The 19106-nt window shown below is 42.9% G+C and overlaps 1 long non-coding RNA gene across 1 annotated transcript in view; it reads left to right on the top strand.

The window, feature by feature from the left end:
- Positions 1-18146, top strand: part of LOC140711276 (uncharacterized) — a 135773-nt gene extending 117627 nt beyond the window's left edge. The window contains exon 5 of the long non-coding RNA XR_012092427.1: positions 17638-18146. This is a non-coding gene — a long non-coding RNA (uncharacterized lncRNA). The remainder of the gene's footprint in view (positions 1-17637) is intronic.
- The last annotated feature ends 960 nt before the right edge of the window (positions 18147-19106 follow it).

Here is a 19106-nt window from a genome sequence, read left to right as displayed (position 1 = left end):
GGCCAGAACAAAGAAACTCATAGGACAGAGTAAAGAATTTGGATTGTATTCTAAGCATATTGAGAAGCCATTTGAGAGTGTTAAGCAGGTAAATAACATGATCTGATTTACATTTTCATTCGCTCTTTAAGAGAGAGATCCTTTATGAGGCAATTGCAGTAACTCTACAAGATGTTAGTTTGCACTAGGACTGCAGCAGAAGTGATGGGAAGGTGGTAAAATCAGCACATATTTGATGCTGAGTTCCTAGAAGTGTCCCAAGATTGATCCAGGAAGTAGAAGCTGCCAGTCCTCTTAAAGGAAAGGCACAGAATTGGTACAATGTATCTTTTGCTATATTCTGTTGGTCAAAGCAATCACAGGTCAGTCCAGATTTTAGCAGACGGAAGACAGACTTTACTTCTTAATGGGGGGTAGTGGGGTGTGGAAAGAGCATAGAGGATGGTTGCGACAGAGAAGAATCAATGATAAATCTACAGTTTTTAATTTGACAAATAGGATGGTGCTGCCATTTACAAAATGGGAAAGACTGGTAGATTATCAAGTTTTGAGAGGGGAAAATCAAGAATTCTCTTTTGGACATGTTGATTGGAGGTGCCTATAGGTTATCTAGGTGAAGTCAAGTAAGATGTAAGATAGATCTGTATAGACAACAGAGGATGTAATCTAAGCCTAGTGTGCATCTTCATGTGCAAAAATTAAGAGAAATCTTGGTTGTATGATTTCAGAAGAGAGAGAGTGCATATTCCCACTGGGCATATTATGAAGGATTCATGGAGGAGGTGGTTTGGGCATTGGGGCTACCATTTCAAAGGGAATTTGCCAGTGGGAATCATGGAGGAAAGTTTAAAGACCACAGGAACAATTTGCAGGGAAGTAAGAAGACCAGTTAGGAGACTTACAGTAGTGGATTTGAGGGTTGATAATGGAAGGGACAGTGATGGACAGCTAGAATGAAAAGGAAAACATACATTCCATGCACCTTACATAGGCAGTTGAAAATAACATGAAAGTTGACTAAGCTGGAAAGAAGAGGGAAGAATCAAAGAAGACTAAAGCTTTGAAGTGAAGAACAGTGTTATGTTCGGGAGATGATTTGGGGTTTTGTCTGTGGAGGGAAGGGATGAGAAGTGGCTGGGGAAAATGAGGAGTCTACAATGCCAGCAAGATACCTAAGTGGAAATGCCTACTTTGGCTACTCCAAAAACAGGTTTGGAAATACAAGCTAGGGCTTTTGCTACCTGAAAATGTTCCTGAAGGTTAGAGGAAAAGACATAATTAAGAGAGGAAGAGAAGAAGAATAGAACTTCCCCAGGCTAGTTCAGGTGGGCAGGGCCAGTCACTCAACTCCGTAGACCACAGGCAGCTGTCAAGGCTGATCCTTTTGGCTCTCTACTCCCTGGGACTCATGACTCACTTATTCTCTCTTAGAACATAGAAGGTGCTCAATATTGAATAAATTTCCGTGAGAAGTGACTATCATTCCACAACTGCAACTGACACTGGAGTCCCCTGTGTTCTGCTGTGGCTTCTACCATTGTCACTCCTGAAGCTGGGCATCTCCTTGCTACTCCTGGAGACCCCAGCATTACACTTTGCACTCCTTGGAGGTTTCTCCTTCTATCATTGCTGCTTCTCACAGGGTGTATGGATTCTCTCTGAGCTGCTTCCCGCTGCCTGGGTGGGGGTGAAGATGCTAGCTGTTTAATTTAGACTCTAACTCTCTCTCATCTTTTGTGGTTTGTTACTTGTCCTACTCCTCTATGCACTGGGCATGTGGGGGCAGGAATGGGGCTCCACAAGTTTAAGTTGAAGGAGAGAGGCCTAATGTCATACTGGGCACACTGGGCACCTTGGTCCCTCCCCAGATACATTAAAATGAGGCATGTGCATTAAATGTGTATGTTTGGGTGGGGAAGATTTATCCTTAGCAACCCCACACATTTCTCTTATTTACATAAAAATGAAAAAGAAAATGCTTTAGCAGGAAACTATCCCTCAGTGTCAAAAGACGCTGGAGTGAATAAAGCAAATTCATGGAACATTTTACTTTAGGGAGATGGTCTGGGCATAAAGTTATTGCAGCCCCTGCCTCAGACATAGGTTAGCTCCTCAACAGACATGACTTGTTGTAATGTAGTATCTGTCACAGTATGACTTGATTTGCCCCTGGGAAAGTGACTGGACTGTCACATCACACCCTACAAGTTAAAACTGCTCATGTTTCTTGGTTCTGACCCAGGGCCAATGACGCCTTCCTTTTCAGCGATGTCCAGATGGGAGTTTGAGGGATTGTTCCATCCTTTCTCATGAATTCCCATGTCAGTTTCCTCAGGGGACAAAGCGAAAGCTTCGTATGAGTTGCTGTTTAGGTTCTAGTCCCCAAGCATGTCCCGCTCCTCATTTTTCTTCCTGTTGAACTGCTGTGCAGTCCGTCTACTGTGAGCCTTATCAGACAACCCATCTCTTTTTTTAGTTCTGCAGAACAACTTGTCCTCCTCTCCAACAGCATCTGAGCATTCAAATCAGGGGGGCAAAAATGTATCTTTCCCATTTTTGTTTTGAGACATCAGGGACCTGCATTCTTTAGTGAATTCTCCTGCATCTTGCATGACCAAGTCCTCACTGGTAAGCTCCACTTTCTGCTTTTCCTCAGGCCTCACAACTCTTACTCCCTCTCCTATAGTCAAAGGTTAATCTCCAGTTCTCTGGGAAAGAAAAACGCCATTTTTCCCTGCTCACCACTTTGTGTTAAGGTTCTGAGCAGAGTTGGGCCGGATTCCATCCACAATAAAGGGAGATGGAGGAACCCTGTATTAGTTTGCTAGAATGGCCGTAACAAAGTACAACCAACTGGGTGACCTAAACAACCGAAACTTATTTCACACAGTTCTGGAAGCTGGAAGTCTGAGTTCAAGATGTTGGCAAGGTGGGTTCCTTCTGAAGGCTGTGAAGGAAGGATCTGTTTCAGGACTCTTTTTTTGGCTTGTGGATGGCCATCTTCTCTCTTCACATTGTCTTCCCTCTGTCTATGCCTCTGTGTCCAAATTTCTACTCCTCATAAGGACACTAGTCACACTGGATTAGGGCCCACCCTAATGGGCCCTAAACCCTTACTTTAACTTAATTACCTTTTTAAAGGCAATTACAAATACAGCTACATTGTGAGATACTAGGGGTTAAGATCTCAGCAGATGAATTTTTTGTGAGGGGATGGGAAGGGGCACAATTCATGCATTACAGATCCACATTAGACTCTCGAGGCTGGATCTGGGGCCAGGCTGAGCCCTGGTTGAGCAACAGCTCCATCTCCGAAGCCTACAGTTCATGGCCCTGCTGCTCTCCTGCTGCCATAGCAACCTCTTGCACCCACTTGCCTGTCCAGGAGTTGCCTTCCCACTGGGAAAAGCTCATGACATTTGTGCTTCTTTCAACTCTGAAAGGTGGATTATGTCTCAAATCCCTGGGATAATTACTGCTCCTTTATAGTCATTGGAGGAAGAGGTAAAAGAGGAGAGAAAAAGCCCAGCAAAGGGCATGATGTCACATCTCTTCTGGGCCGTTCTTTCCTTTTTACTTACTCATTAGACTACACCGAAGACAGGGGGTGAGAGTATGTGGCATGTGCCTTTTGCCGGAGTTCAAATCCCCTTCCTTAATGAAGCTTCCCTGTCTATTTCCCACCCACTCTCCCACCCTGGCTGAAAAACCCACTTTCTCCTCTGGATTCTTGCATTCCTTAAACATGCGTTTACTTGAACACTGACCATATCACTATGATGAGGTACGTATCTGTCTATCAGTGTACACCTTGTCTGTGAGAAGAACTATCTCTGTGTCCCTGGCATCAAGCACCCATGACATGGGTGACACCATGACATTTATCCAATGTTGAATGACTAAGAGTGAACAATGGTCCACATATCTAAGAAGATGTTAGTACTAATACAGTACAGCCGTGGTGGAAAGCCCAGTCACTATGCGTGTAACTTCAGGTCCTCCAAGAAGCAGACACCAAGACAGGGATTTGGACACATAAGAGGTTTACTGAGGGAAGTGTATGTGGGAGAGAAAAGGTTGAAGGGAAGATGAGCAGAAAACACAGGGAGAGGGAGGGGAGGACAGAAAGGTAACAAGGTAGAAGAAAGTTGCAGGCTGTAGCACAATTTCCAGGAACTGCTGCCAGGCTGACGGGAAGTCTTTGAGCTAAAGTCGCTGCTGGAGGAGTCCTTGCTCTCTTAGGGACTGAATGAGCTTGTGTTGGCATCCATACCATGCTCTGTCAATGGCCTGGAGCAACCCATAGGAAGCATGGCCTTGGGTCAAGCAGAGTAACATGGTGAGAATGTGGATGTGGACTTAGAGCTTGGTAGCTGGGGTCATCAGCCAGCTACTTTCCATCACTCTCCCTGAAGCAAGGGGTCTGAGTGGCACCATTTCATGGCAGCCACAGTACAAAATAGTAATAATAGCAATAATTAATAATAATAATTAGCACTTACCAATATGATGCTATGTGTTTTCTATGCATGATCTCATCACTGCTCACAACAACACTAAGAGGTAACCCATTTGACAGATAAGGAAATGGAGGCATGAGGGTTCTTCCCTCAAGAACCCTCTCCACTGAGCTGTCCAGAATCCAGTGGGCATCCATATCATTCAACTCTCTGATGCCAGGAACAAACAGGGGATGGCAAACGCCTACTGCCAGCCTCAGCCTGCTGCCAGCAGCAACTCAGTGGCTCTGTTAGCCTCTGGACTCACACCACCCTTCTGTGGCTCAGCGTAGGCCTGAGCCTGTGCCTACATCCTCGTGCACATTTTGTGCGGTCCTCAGAAAAGTGCCTTCTGAGGTCCGCCGATAGGGAGAGCGTGCACTACTGCCTGCGCTAACAGGATTGAGCTTTAAGTGACAGGAAGACTAATATCGGCCCTGAGCCATGTGCTGCTGGAGAGGAGTGTGGATGCTCTTTGTTAAGCTCCCGGGGTCTGGAAGGAAGCAGCTATGCTCTTGTTTAATTCCATATGAGCAGCTTTTTTATTTTTACAAATAGTCCTCTTGCTGTTAGGGAGTGAGTGAGCGACATAAATCATCATCATGTCTTTGGCAGCCAGGATTTCTTGGGCATGGTCCTCATTAAAGTCTTTAGTTGCTGGGTTCCTGGAGACCTTCCTTTGATACCTAAAAACATCAAACTGAAAAGGCCATGGTGAAAAGGAGGAGGAGGAGGAGGAAAGGGGGTGGAGAGTAGGGGGCAGAAGCTCATGAGGACCCCAGAATTGCTATTGGGAAACAGCAAGGCAAAACTAGGACTATTATTCACAGCTACAAAAAAAAAAAAAATTCAAGAGCAGAAGCAGCAGGAGCTATAAAACCGTCCTGCTGAACAGAATCCAATATGCTGGGACAAAGAGAGAAAGCGGCCCAGGCCAGGCGGGAAGGGTGGCTTCTTTAGGTGATTCACAAAAAAGGAAAAGTTCTCTGAGCCTTTCCCTCCCCAGACCTCAGCCCAGCAGGCACCGGCCGTCAATGAACTAACCTTTTCCTAAGGCCTTGTCTCCCTGCTGGGCGGGAATCCAATCCCCGGGCAAAGGTCACTGAAAATACCATCACGCTGTTGGCAGTGGCTGTTCATTCACAAAATGAGCCCCTTTGTGATAAAAGCGGGGAGAGCAGACCCAGGGCTTGTGTGCATTCCAAGCCGATGGAGGAGAGCTGCCAACGCGCTCGTCAGTGGGAGCCCAGCAGCACATGTGGCTCACTTTACACGATTGATGTGGCCCTGCAGAACCATGTACATCGAATTCCTATAAATCAAATCACATTTTAAATGCACCAGGGGAGCCGGCCATTTAAAGGAACCCTGCAGTGAATCTTTTTGAAAAGTGAAAAATCACTGCTGAATTGATCTATTTTGCCACGAAGTAACAAATATTTACTGAGTGCTTATAATGTACCATGCAAAGCACTAGGCGCGGTGAGCATTTCTTAAAATGGGATGTCCCTGAGCCAGGGAAGAGCCCTTGGAGAGGGTTGTTTTGGGTTTTGGTTAAACTAGGATGAGCTAAGTACAGAAGCAGGAGGAGAGACTCTAGCTGGAGCCATATCCTCATGTCACGGCTAAAGGATCCACCAGTTGGTCTCCCTCTGGGTAACCTGGCAATATTTCTCATTCATGATGACAAGCAATGCTTAGTGTCTTTTTAAGATCTGAAGGAGGTTATGGCCAGAGGCCCAGGGAAAAGGCCAGGCCCTCCTATCAGGTCATACAACCTGAGTCAGTGTCTGAATCAATATCCACCAGTACTGGCAATCATCTCTTTCTGTGGTTCTTTCCAGGAAACTCACTGCCAAGCTTATTCCTTCTTGGCTCCTATATATTGTTGGTATACGTAGAAGGAGATTTGTATATAACTTGAGTTAAATCATATCTGCAAGACATATATGTAAATTGTAGCCTCTAACATTTGGGAAATGCGTCATGCTTGAAAACACTTTCAAAAGAGACCGTTAGATAATTGAGGTTGTGGAAAAACAAAACCAAACAAAAACATTTTCCTGGATTGAACCCGGGGATGAGAACACAGACTCAGATGTGAGACTGCCAGCATTGGAATCCCAGATCTATCATGTTGTTATATGACCTCAAGCAAGTTATTTATCAGCTTCATATTTTGGTTTGCTTACCTGTAAGATGGGGATAAATAATAGAACCTACCTCAGAAAATATTTATAAGGATTAAATCAAGAGTGATTTTACATCTAAAGGCTTAGTACGTGCTCAATAAATGTTCATTATCATGACGTTGTAGTTCACTTAAAAAGTAAAACCCTAGGTTTATGTTGCATAGTTTTAGAGGCTGACTGTATGGTAGGAGCTGGTTGTCAATTGGATGAAGCATCATAAAGGAGGGACAATATGTGCACTAAAGTATTGTCATTGTTGGACTTTATATGTCTCCAGAGGAAAATGAACTCTGCAATCCAAGCAGTGTTTTTGCAGACACTATTTAGAGAAGCATCTTTGGCATTTAGAATGGAAAAGGGATCTTTTAAAAAGATCACCTAGTCTAAACTCTTAACTTTATAATGAGGAAAAACAAAACAAAACAAAAAACCAGAAGTAAGAGATTTAGCCAGGGTATACATGTTGGCTAAAATAATAATAATAATAATGTCTATGACCTTCCAATCCAGGATGCTTCCTGGTTTTAAAAAGGTTTTCTCCAAAGCTAGAATAAGATGCAATGTGCTTCATCAGATCACCTTACTTTCCTTTGGTAAGTAGCTAGGTTATGAGCAGAAACTGTCAACAATCCCTCTAGATATAGTTGGGGGGCAGGACAAGGAATAATATACTGTCTCCAGGAAGAGAGAGACAATAGATAGGTAACAGGTTTCATGATAGGGTTCTTGTTTTTAGGGGTAAAAGTATGTCTCAGAGTTCTAAAGAGAACTTTGATGGTGACAGTCCTCATCTGACAAAATCGGTAAAGAATACAATGAGATGTTGGTGTGCCGCTGACACAGTGTTAGTGTTTCCCACACATGGAGGAAACTTGTCGCTGGACAAACGTAGATAACATTCAAGGGACCACTCCACCCAGCCAGGAATCAGAGCAGGACAGCCGGCAACAGCACACCAGTTCTACTCACATGAACCATTACAGAGGGGGGATTGTTACTACTCAACCTGAACCTCTTACCATGAGCAGAGAAGATTTAGTGGCAATAAATCCACATTGGCCAAGCAATTGTGAATTTACCATGAACAGAAAGAATTTTTTTTTTTTTTTTTTACCTATAGCAACTCTGTAGGCTGCACATGCTCCCCAGATGCTGTCTCCTTAAATGTTCTTTATTAAAACAGAATGTACTGAGATAATGTCTCTTGGAAACCTCTCAGGCAAAGCACAGATCCCAGGGAATTCCCAGAGACCTTCCCTTGCATCTGGGTCGAATCCACGGTGCCTTCAGGAATCTCCTTTCCTCTCCAGGTCTTCTAAAACATGTCATCCCCAGCACTGAAGCAGAGACTTGAGCTCATTTATAACCAATGACAAGATCATCTCTGGGCTGGGGCTCCCACCCACATTTTCTTCCAGAGCATGCCTCCATCTGAATGTCTTTCTCATCCAACACCCCATGAGCTCCATTGGAAAAGTGTCCCAGCTACATTTTACTGTGCTTGAAAGTTAAAGCCACAGCATTCAAGGTACAGTCAGCCCTCCACATTTATGTGTTCCCTATCTGCAGATTCAACCAATTGCAGACAGAAAATATTCAGAAACAAAAAAGCAAAACAGTAAAAAATACAAATAAAAACAATATAGCACAACAATTACTTTACATAGTATTCATGAGATGATTTAACGTATATGGGAGGATGTGCATAGGTGATATGGAAATATTGCACCATTTTGTATCTGGGACTTGAACATCTACAGATTTTGGTATCTGCAGGGGGTCCTGGAACCAATCCTCTGCAGATAGTGAGAGGCGACTATATACACTGAATTGAACAGTAGACAAAATGATGTCTCCAGTCAAAATAGAAAAAAACAAGGCTTGGACAACCCAGCCCCAGAGCCAGATAAAATCAGAATACAGATGCCAACATGAATAGTTAGATTGGCAAAAAGTGCAGTTCAAAAGTATACGTGAGGGCCGGGCACGGTGGCTCAAGCCTGTAATCCCAGCAATTTGGGAGGCCGAGACGGGCGGATCACGAGGTCGGGAGATCGAGACCATCCTGGCTAACACGGTGAAACCCTGTCTCTACTAAAAATACAAAAAAACTAGCCGGGTGAGGTGGCGGGCGCCTGTAGTCCCAGCTACTCGGGAGGCTGAGGCAGGAGAATGGCGTAAACCCGGGAGGCGGAGCTTGCAGTGAGCTGAGATCTGGCCACTGCACTCCAGCCTGGGCCACAGAGCGAGACTCCGTCTCAAAAAAAAAAAAAAAAAAAGTATACGTGATAAAAATTCAAAGGCAGTTGGAAATGCTGCAGAAGGCAAGGAAGAAAGCAGTGCGTCTCCTCTCGTGGGGGCCACTAGGAGGTGACCAGCGTAAGAGTTGAGACAGCATAAGAGTTGAGACAGAGAAATAACTGAACTGAGTTTATCTCCCTCTGCAGAATAACCCATGTGGGAAGCTTGAAAAGGGAGAAGAGGCTGAGGGAAGCAGCTATGTATTGGACAGATGTGCTGTGTCAGGGAGACACTGTTAGATAGTTAAAAATGTGGCTGTGAAATTCCTAGGGTTGATATTCAAAGAATGAAAGAATGAAAATCATAGGCCAAGCTGCAGAGGGGTATGTCTGACTGTGGTACTAGCAGGAAGCAGGAGAGCAAGTCTTGCTGAGGTGCCCAGAGGAATCCTAACTTCTCACAGAAGCATGAATGTCCATGGATTGAATGCCAAACTCTACACCTGAAGAAAACTAGACCCTACACTGGAAGGCCACATGGCAATTCTCTATGTTTTTGTCTTTGTCTCCACCCTGCCCTCTGGAAAGTCAATGAGCACACTGGACAAGTGACCAGGGACTCGGTGCCTCCTTGGAGAAGACAGTGACCCAGTGGAGAAAAACAAATGATAAGGCTCTCAAATCCTGAGAAGGGGCTTTGATGTCAAACGGATGGATGCAATGCAGGGAGGCAATGAAAATGAGGAGAAAGTCTGGAAACATCAGTGGACCACAAGCTTTTGAAAAGTAAAGGTAGTGTCTTCCTCATTTTCATATACCTCTGCCACTCCTGGCTTTCCTGCTTTGCGAGGAGCTGCTAAATCTAATGTCGTGGAGGGACACTGTGCATGGGTCATGTCTAGGGTTGGAAGTTATTTTTGCACTTACCAGTTAGTGGCTTTAGGCAAGTCTGTTTGAATCTGTGTTTCAGCTTTCTCATCTGCAAAGGAAAAACCACGTCCACTGCACAGAGTTGTGGTGGGGATGATAAGTAAAGACTTTTATTTAGAGTGTTGGCACATTGCCTGGCACAGATAAAACTTGCCATCATCTTTCTCTTCATCATTGCCATCTTCCTCCTAGTTCTCCCTCAAGCCCATTATGGATATGTGCTTCAGGCAGGAACTGATGTTTCCATCCATGAATGGGGGCAAGCAATGTCTTCCACCTATTCCGTATGTAATAACGGCAATAATGACTAAGTACCTGTGTGTCTGCTCTGCTGAGTTCTAGAAGGATCTCCTCCCAGACTGCTAATGTGTGAAATTGCCACCCCATCTCCCCACTCTTGCCTTGCCTTCTCTCTGTGCAGTTTTCTGTGCAGCTGCCTGAGAACCCTGCCCCTCAGGTCTACACCAACCAGGACAGGCAGAGAAGGCGAAGGAAAGAAAGAGCGGGAAAGTACCAAAAAGGATAATCTCCAACACCAGCCTTTTCCACCCTCGTGGCAGAGCCTCTCATCTCTACAGCCCAGGCCTCAGCTTCCCTCCTGGCCCCTTCATTCTGACATACCCCACCCACTCCTGCGAGCAGACACCAGGAAGACATTAGAGTCTGGATTTTCCCCAACCAGCCTTGTAGGTGACTTCAGGCCTTCATGTCTCCGTAGTGCTGTTATTATCTCTAGGGGAGTAATTCTCCTTGCCTAGGTGGTCTAAGGGAAAAAGGAGGAAACGGGGTGAAGGGGAAGGCTTCTTATGCCTTGTCTGTTTCCCATTTTTGTTAGAGATACAGACCCTTAGAAAGCCTCCCTGTGCTCAGGGAGGTGAGAATATGAGACTAACTTCTGTTTCCACTACTCTCAGAGTGGGGCGAGGCCACATCGAGGATGCCTGTCCGAAGCAACATGTGGAGGCTGTGTAAAGAGGAGCAGGCAGTTCATTCCTTGTGGCTCTGAGGGTAAAGGGGAGCCGAAGGCTAGGGCTGAGCAGGGGATTTGCATTAACGAGGTTCTCCTCACCCCTCCCGATCAGCTTTGTCCCGTTGGCGTTCTTACCCAAATCCCTCAGAGTCCGGGCTTGTGGCTCCTGAGCTGGCAGAGCCCCTAGGCTGACTGTGCCACTAGAAGCATCACGAAATCAGAGAGGAAGTGCTTGTCTTGCTGTCTGGGCCAAGGCTGGAAGGCAGTGTAGGGCTGGGGAAGAGGGAGCGCCTTCTGCCCAGGCTGAACTCAGGAAGGGTATTTGCCAAGGTGATGCTGGGAGTCATGGTAATGATACCATTGATACCAAGGCGATGCTGGGAGTCATAGCCCAGATCCTGAGAGCACCAGCCTGGAAACCCAGTCTTGCTTGACACAGCACATGCTCTTGAGATCAAAGAAAACCCAGAAATCTGTGAGAGGCCATGTTTTCTATCCTATTGATTCTAGCAACTTAATCAGATGGAGAGGAGGACCAATCCACAGAGTTTTGGGAAAACAAAGACTCAAGGGAGAAATGCCTCTTATAAAAGAGTTTGACATAACCACGGTTATACTTCCAAGAATCTCTCCTAAGTTAATAATCAGAAATGCGTAAAAATGGATATAAAAGATGATCCACAGACCATTATCTGAAGAGAGAAAAACTGGAAGGACCTAGTTTATCAATGGCACAGGATCAAGTAAGTCTTGGTATGTTCAAACAATGAGGCTTTATTCAGTCAATCTGCAGAAAAATGTTTAATAACACAGATAAATGCCTAGAATGTATTAATAAAAAGTAGGAGACAAAGCTATATGTTTAGTATGATCTCAATTACATAAATATTTATGCATAAAAGACCAGAAAAAAATACAGGAAAATATTCACAATGATTTTCTCTGGGGCATATGGATTAGGGCTGATGTTTTTTTCATCTTTATATGTTCCTGCATTTTAAGATTTCCTATGATTAACACATTTAATTTTTCCAATTATAAATGTGTTTTAATTTCTAATTAAATAATGGTAACATTTTTTTAAAAGAGAGAAAAGTCCCTTTTTGATGACCAAATGGGGCTTCATTATTTCTTCCCTCAACGACCAATCTGCCAAGAAAACAGGGGCAAGTCATTGAACTCTCTCTGTAAAAATAAACAGTATTGGCTTTAAATTTTTAACTTAATTACTTTTAAGGTCTGTATTTGAGTTCTGCTGTCATGAGAAAACCCCATGATTTCCACCCTCTACAAAGAGTTAGCACTGAGGTCATTTCTAAACCTCCTTCATCCAGGTACTTGGACTGCTGAGGTCATGTGAATATTAATATTTATCTGAAGTTATGTGATTTCCAGGGAAAGTGCTAAGAGCACCTCTGCAACCTTGAGAAACTCCCTTTGGGCAGCAGGACAGCCTCAGTCAGTAAACAACATGCTCTTCAGGAAACCAGCAGTTCCAGAACCCTGAAGGACCCCAGCATTGGTACCAACAGCAGACACTGTTCATGCTTCTTTTTTCAATCTGAAAGGACCAAGATTGTTATTATTTTTAAATACCTGTCTCCTCTCTTTGTCCTGGCCCTCCTTAGGGCCACCTCACCTACCTCCTTCCAATGTGGTACCAGTAAAATATAGATCTCCAGATAAATTTGAGTTTCAGATAAACAATGAGTAAAATTTTTGGTGTAAGTATATCTCAAACATTGCTTGGGACATACTAACACTTATTCACTGATTATTTAAATTCAGGTTTAGCTGGTGTCCTGTATTTTATTTGCTCAACCTGGTAAGCTTCCTCCCCGACAACCTCCCATCCCCATGCCACTCTGGCCATTCTCTAATGTTGAGAAATCACAAGAATAAAAGTAAAACCCTTAAGGAAACCAACCAGTTGCCTTAGAAACAAAAGAAGAAAACAAAGCCCTTTGCTAATCAGGAATTCCCATGACTAGGTATTCAAAACTGTAGACTTCAAGAAGAGGGAGAAATAAATTCTCATTGGGTCCCTTCTAACAGCTGAAATTATCATTAATATTATTTTGAGAAAAAAAAAAGAGTTAGAACCACTCTTGACAACAACATTAAATAGTGTTGTGGTCCAAGCTGGCACATTTTGGATTGCTTTGAATTAATTGTTCTTTTATCAGAGCTGCTTCCCAGCTTAGGGTTTAGGAATAACCAGTTCTTGCTCACCTGTGCTACTAAGTGCTAATGAGTCTGCACACGTATTTCTGCCACAGGACTGACAGCAGCCATCCCAGACCGCTGATGAGTTTTCTTGGAAAATAGGTAGGCCTGTTCCTGATAGATACCGTTGTTGTTGTTCTTGTTATTGTTAATAATGACATTTTTATCACCTCATGTATGTAAGGCTGTAACAGATCTTCCAGTTACTCTGCACCAAATACACTGAGTTCTTTATAAGTTTTCACTGGGCTCAAGAGACTGAACAACATCACCCAGCTATCCTTCTGCCTCTGAAAAGACTGCGTTCAAGTCATGCCAGCATGACTTGAGTCTCCTCAGCTGTGAAATAAGGTCATGGTGAGGATGACATGAGTTAATGTATGAAGTTCTTAGGACAGTGCCTGGCACAAAGATGAGGTCCACAAGGGTTAGTGATTTTTTTTTTTGTCTGTTTCTTCTTGTTTCAGCAAATTGTCTTTTTTTTTTTTTTTTTAATTTATTTATTATTATTAAACTTCAAGTTGTAGGGTACATGTGCACAACGTGCAGGTTTGCTACATATGTATACTTGTGCCATGTTGGTGTGCTGCACCCATCAACTCGTCATTTACATCAGGTATAACTCCCAATGCAATCCCTCCCCCCTCCCCCCTCCCCATGATAGGCCCCGGTGTGTGATGTTCCCCTTCCCGAGTCCAGGTGATCTCATTGTTCAGTTCCCACCTACGAGTGAGAACATGCGGTGTTTGGTTTTCTGTTCTTGCGACAGTTTGCTGAGAATGATGGTTTCCAGCTGCATCCATGTCCCTACAAAGGACACAAACTCATCCTTTTTTATGGCTGCATAGTATTCCATGGTGTATATGTGCCACATTTTCTTAATCCAATCTGTCACTGATGGACATTTGGGTTGATTCCAAGTCTTTGCTATTGTGAATAGTGCTGCAATAAACATACGTGTGCATGTGTCCTTATAGCAGCATAATTTATAATCCTTTGGGTATATACCCAGTAATGGGATGGCTGGGTCATATGGTACATCTAGTTCTAGATCCTTGAGGAATCGCCATACTGTTTTCCATAATGGTTGAACTAGTTTACAATCCCACCAACAGTGTAAAAGTGTTCCTATTTCTCCACATCCTCTCCAGCACCTGTTGTTTCCTGACTTTTGAATGATCGCCATTCTAACTGGTGTGAGATGGTATCTCATTGTGGTTTTGATTTGCATTTCTCTGATGGCCAGTGATGATGAGCATTTTTTCATGTGTCTGTTGGCTGTATGGATGTCTTCTTTTGAGAAATGTCTGTTCATATCCTTTGCCCACTTTTGGATGGGGTTGTTTGTTTTTTTCTTGTAAATTTGTTTGAGTTCTTTGTAGGTTCTGGATATTAGCCCTTTGTCAGATGAGTAGATGGGTTAGTGATTATTAATATTATCCTTTTACATACTCTTATAGATTGTCTCAACGTTTCCAGAAACCAATACACCAAAAATCTTAAAACTGTTCTTACCATTTGACACAATTATTTATAATTTTGAGAAATCTACCCTAAGAAAATAATTGGAGATGCAGTCACACAAATAGGTACAAAGAAATTCACCACATGATGTTATTTTTTTTTTATGGCCAGACACTGGTAGCAGCCTAGAGTTTAACACCAGGGAATTATCAAATAAACAGTGGTCTATCAATATGATAGACTATTTGCACAGACATGAAATACCATGTTTTTAAGGAATACTTATTTAATGTCATGGGAAATAATTAGAATTAACTAGAAAAAAGGATAATAAAAATAGTTTTGTTTCATCCCACAACCTGCAGTGACAGACCCTGGTTTTGACTACAAGACAAGAGCTATTAGCTATGTCTTTGCTTTTTAGATTGAGTTATACTCAAAATAAGGGGCAGAATCCTTGGCAAATTACATATGTATATTCTGTTTAATGGAGCAGACAGGAGAAGCACAGATGACTACAAGGACATTAACACATTCACAAGTCCAAGAAAGGTAACAAGTCAAATGGTGTAGAGAGATGGCTAATGGATTTTCCCCGATACACTGCTCCAATTCAGTGAGAATCATTGCTCGCTCAATGTGCTCAAAATGACTCTGAGACTCTGTCCCTGTTCATGAGAAAACGCACTGTGTTCAATTAGTAATGCCTGCTGTGGACTCAGAAAAGTGTGCTGGCAACAGGTACAATGTATATTTGCCATCCCTGACACTAATGATAATGGCAGCTAAGGTATCAAAGAAAGGTGAATTTATCCAAGAAAGATCTCAAGGAAGATTCCAGATTCTTCATGAAATTAGTCTAGAATCTTTAATTGTAAATATATAACATGTCACACTGAACATGAGCAAATTATTGATTAGATTAGGAAGAAAAGCTGGAGACCACATAGGTTAGCCTGGAGACAGAGAACAGGTGTATAGAACACATCATTCACCACGTTTGTCGGGAAGTCATGAAAAGCCAGCATTTGGGGAAATCTTTGTCAGGACCAAGGAGAGTGCTGGTAGCAGGAGTCAAGACAAGGACAATCGAACTTTATCTCTTTTAATAATCTCAATTCCTTCATATGGTAGAAAATGTGGTCCTTATTTTACCAAGAGGAAACCAAGGCTCAAAGATTTTAGGGTCAACAGCTAGAAATTTGCAGAGCTCTCCTTAATCACAGGTATGTCAGATGACAACGACTGGAGTTTTTTCTAAGCCCCCACCCACTTCTCTCTGACAATAAGGCACGACCCACTACCCCTGGATTATGGGAGGATTTTGCCATAGTCTAAAATCCAAGGCAGAAACCAGATATCTAAATATTCTTAGCTTGACTATTTCTCTAATTTGCTCTCATCACTATATTTTCTTATCAATGTTATCTGATTTGGCTAAATCAATTAATGATCAATTAATAAGTTTTTAATAGCCACTGAGATAAACAGTGATCTCATTGAATCTTCACAACCATCCCAGACAGAATACCTAAGAGCACAATGATGGTGGAGAATACCCAGTTTTGTCCAGCAGGGTGGGAGATGAGGTGTGTACTGAGAAGGTCAGAGAGAATCCTCCATGCCCACAGGTACTAAACAAGCCCGGGGTAGACCTGTGACCTGGCCCAGCTCTAGCTTCTCTCAGCATGGACTCAGCAGCAGGGTTGCCAAAGGCCAAATCAGATTCAGTAAACACAGACTTCTGCGAAGCAAGTGCTCTTGCTTTCACTCAGTGTCAGCTGGGGGCTGCGTGTGCCTTAAGTACTAAAAAGTTCTGCAGAGAGGCCAAGTGCAGAAATCTGTGCCTGAGATTTTCTACTTTTACAAGAAGAATGAGCATATGGGGCGCTCAGCCAAGGTCAACCTGGAATTGGAAGGCTGAGCCCAGGCTCAGAGGAGCCAGAGCCAAGGTGGAAAGCTCCAGGCGCTGGGAGGGCAGGGACAGGGGGCTGGAGTAGAAGGCCAAGTGCAGGAATGTTTATTGAAAAGAACCCAGCCCTCACACCTCAGGGATTTGGGAACTGGCCGACTGCACTTGAGAGTCCTGCCAAATGAGTTCAGCCATTTCCACTTCATAAAGGTCTTGGTGCAAAAACGAATGGCAAACCCAGCCATGAATGTGATTTCTAAAAGAAGGTTATTGAAAAAAAATCATCTGCTTTTTCAACCCTCTGTTCTAGTGGTCAGGAGGAGGAAAGAGGAGGGAGAAAAGTCTCTGGACACTTGCAAACATACCCATCAGATTCCACAAACTACTATGCAGAACAAGGGAGTGTCATATCTTCTAAGATTTCTCACCAGAAGGAAAAGGCTAAAATCTGAGCCTAAATGAACCTGAGTATGCATCTGGTTGCCAGGAGAGAGCAGTAGGGATAGGAAAAAGGAAGAGCCATCCCTTTGTGAGCCCAAAACAACATGACCCCCGATTGCCCCCGGGTGACAGAACTTCAAGGTTTACATTAGACAAGCAGCTCGAGGAAGAGACATACTGATTACATATCTAATTTGCTGTCACTATCTTCATGACATCACATATGTCACTGTGGTTTTCCAGATTACTCTCGACCCTGTAGAGTAAAGAACTATTTTCCCTGATGACTCAGTTTGAATTTTTTGTTGGCAGGGGTTTCATTTCCTTACTTCCTGTCGGTCTCACTTCTTAGATCTTTGTTGGGGTCTTTGGTGCCTCCCAAACCCCCAATCTACAGGAACTTTTTCCAGACTGCAGAATCTTCTGGCATTTCTCCCTCCTGATCACTCAAAATGATATAAAGCCTCACCAAATGATCTGGCATTGCTGCTTCTGGAGATAGCTCTAGCCCAGCTCCCCACACCCCAACCCCTTGATCTTTTTCACTGTGTTCAAAACTAGGCTAAAGTGAAGTCATCACAACTGCTCTTTCAAGCTTAAGGAATTTGATAAATGAAGTTGTGTGGGGTCCTGGCAGGCAATATGCTTGAGCAGAGCACAGTGATCATCTGCGGACCACTCTTTATCCCTTTATTGTAGACATGTATTCAAGTTCAAATTGCTTTGTTAAACTTTTTTGTGTGTCTCTCTTTTTATATTTCAGCTTTATACAATTATTTCCAAATCTTCCAAACTGACAGTAAGGGAGAGTAATTTGAAAGGACTGCTCAACTCACATCATTTGAAGATTTGCACCATAGCTGCATTTTTCCAATTTCCTGGCATCTATTCTGCTCTCCTGGACTTTTCAAAAACAATTGTAAGTGGATGAATAAATATAATAACTGATTCCATTGATACTCTTGGACCATCCTTTGGACTTCTTTCTTTTGGACATTTTACAGTTTAAAATGTATTTAGCATCTATCGATGTTTCCAAAAGAAGGACTCAAAGTACACACTGTCAAAGATCTCATGGATCTAATTAAGGATAGGGAATATGTACAGAGTCATACGATGTCTCTACACAGAAGGGATAATTTCTGAAAGAAAGAAGAAAGTTAGCAAATTCTTTAATCACCCTTATGATTATGACTATGCAATTGAATTTGTCTACTTCATCAGCTTTGGGAATAAAATAAGGCCGTATACTTTTCAGTTTTTCAAAGAAAATGTCCTGTCTTGCTATCAAGAGAGCAAATTTTCTTTTTCCCTCCCTGGGATCCTTTCCCCTCTTGTGATAAATACAAGCACTAATGGTAGGTCTGATCCTAACTGTCCCAGAGAATTCAGTTTAATCAGCAGAGGAGATTTCAGCTCCTGTACTGTGAGTGGCATCTTCTGGCCCCGCGACATCCCTGGCAGGCCAGCAGCTTTGCTGCACTCAGTGCCTCAGACATGCATTGTCAACTCCACTGGAACTGGAGCTGGTTTTTGACACTACCTGCAAAAGGTCTGCGGACTCAGGTCCTTCCTTTATAAGCCAAAACCCCTTTCCTTCTGCCATCAGAAATGCTTCTTCTTTGGATTGGATTTTCACTGAATTAACAGGTTAATTTGGGGAGAATTGATATCTTTTCATGTTGAGTCTTCCCATCAAAGAACATAAGCTTCTGACTTTGTTCAGGATTTCTAGCATGTCCTTTAGTAAAGTGTTATAATTTTCTTCATATAGGCCTTACCTATTTATTGATAGATTTGTTGCAATGTACTTTAGAGTTTTTGTTCCTTCTGCGAATAGGGCCTTACTTTCCTTTATTTTCTAATTGAGCATCACTATATACCCCAGATAGCATATATATGACGACCTTGATGAACTATTTTCCTGGCTGTAAAGGTTTTTTCACTTGCATTTCCTGTGTTTTCCAGATAGACAGTGTGCTATTTCAAATAAGCATACATTTCTATTTCTTATATTGTTGTAATGGTTAGGACCTTCACCATGTTGCATGATAGCTGATATCATTGTCTTATTTTCACTTTAGCAGTCTGCTTTAGTATTTCACAAGTACACATATTTTTTATTGTGGTTTTATTTTAGCTACCCTTTATGGAATTTGAGAGAGAGAGAGAGAGAGAGAGAGAGAGAAGTCTTTTTAATCCCGAGTTTGCTAAGATTTCTTATTACAAAAG

This window comes from Chlorocebus sabaeus, unplaced genomic scaffold (genome assembly GCF_047675955.1).
Source record: "Chlorocebus sabaeus isolate Y175 unplaced genomic scaffold, mChlSab1.0.hap1 unalloc_scaffold_450, whole genome shotgun sequence".
Lineage (NCBI taxonomy): Eukaryota > Metazoa > Chordata > Mammalia > Primates > Cercopithecidae > Chlorocebus > Chlorocebus sabaeus.
This window is presented reverse-complemented; position numbering and strand designations above follow the sequence as displayed.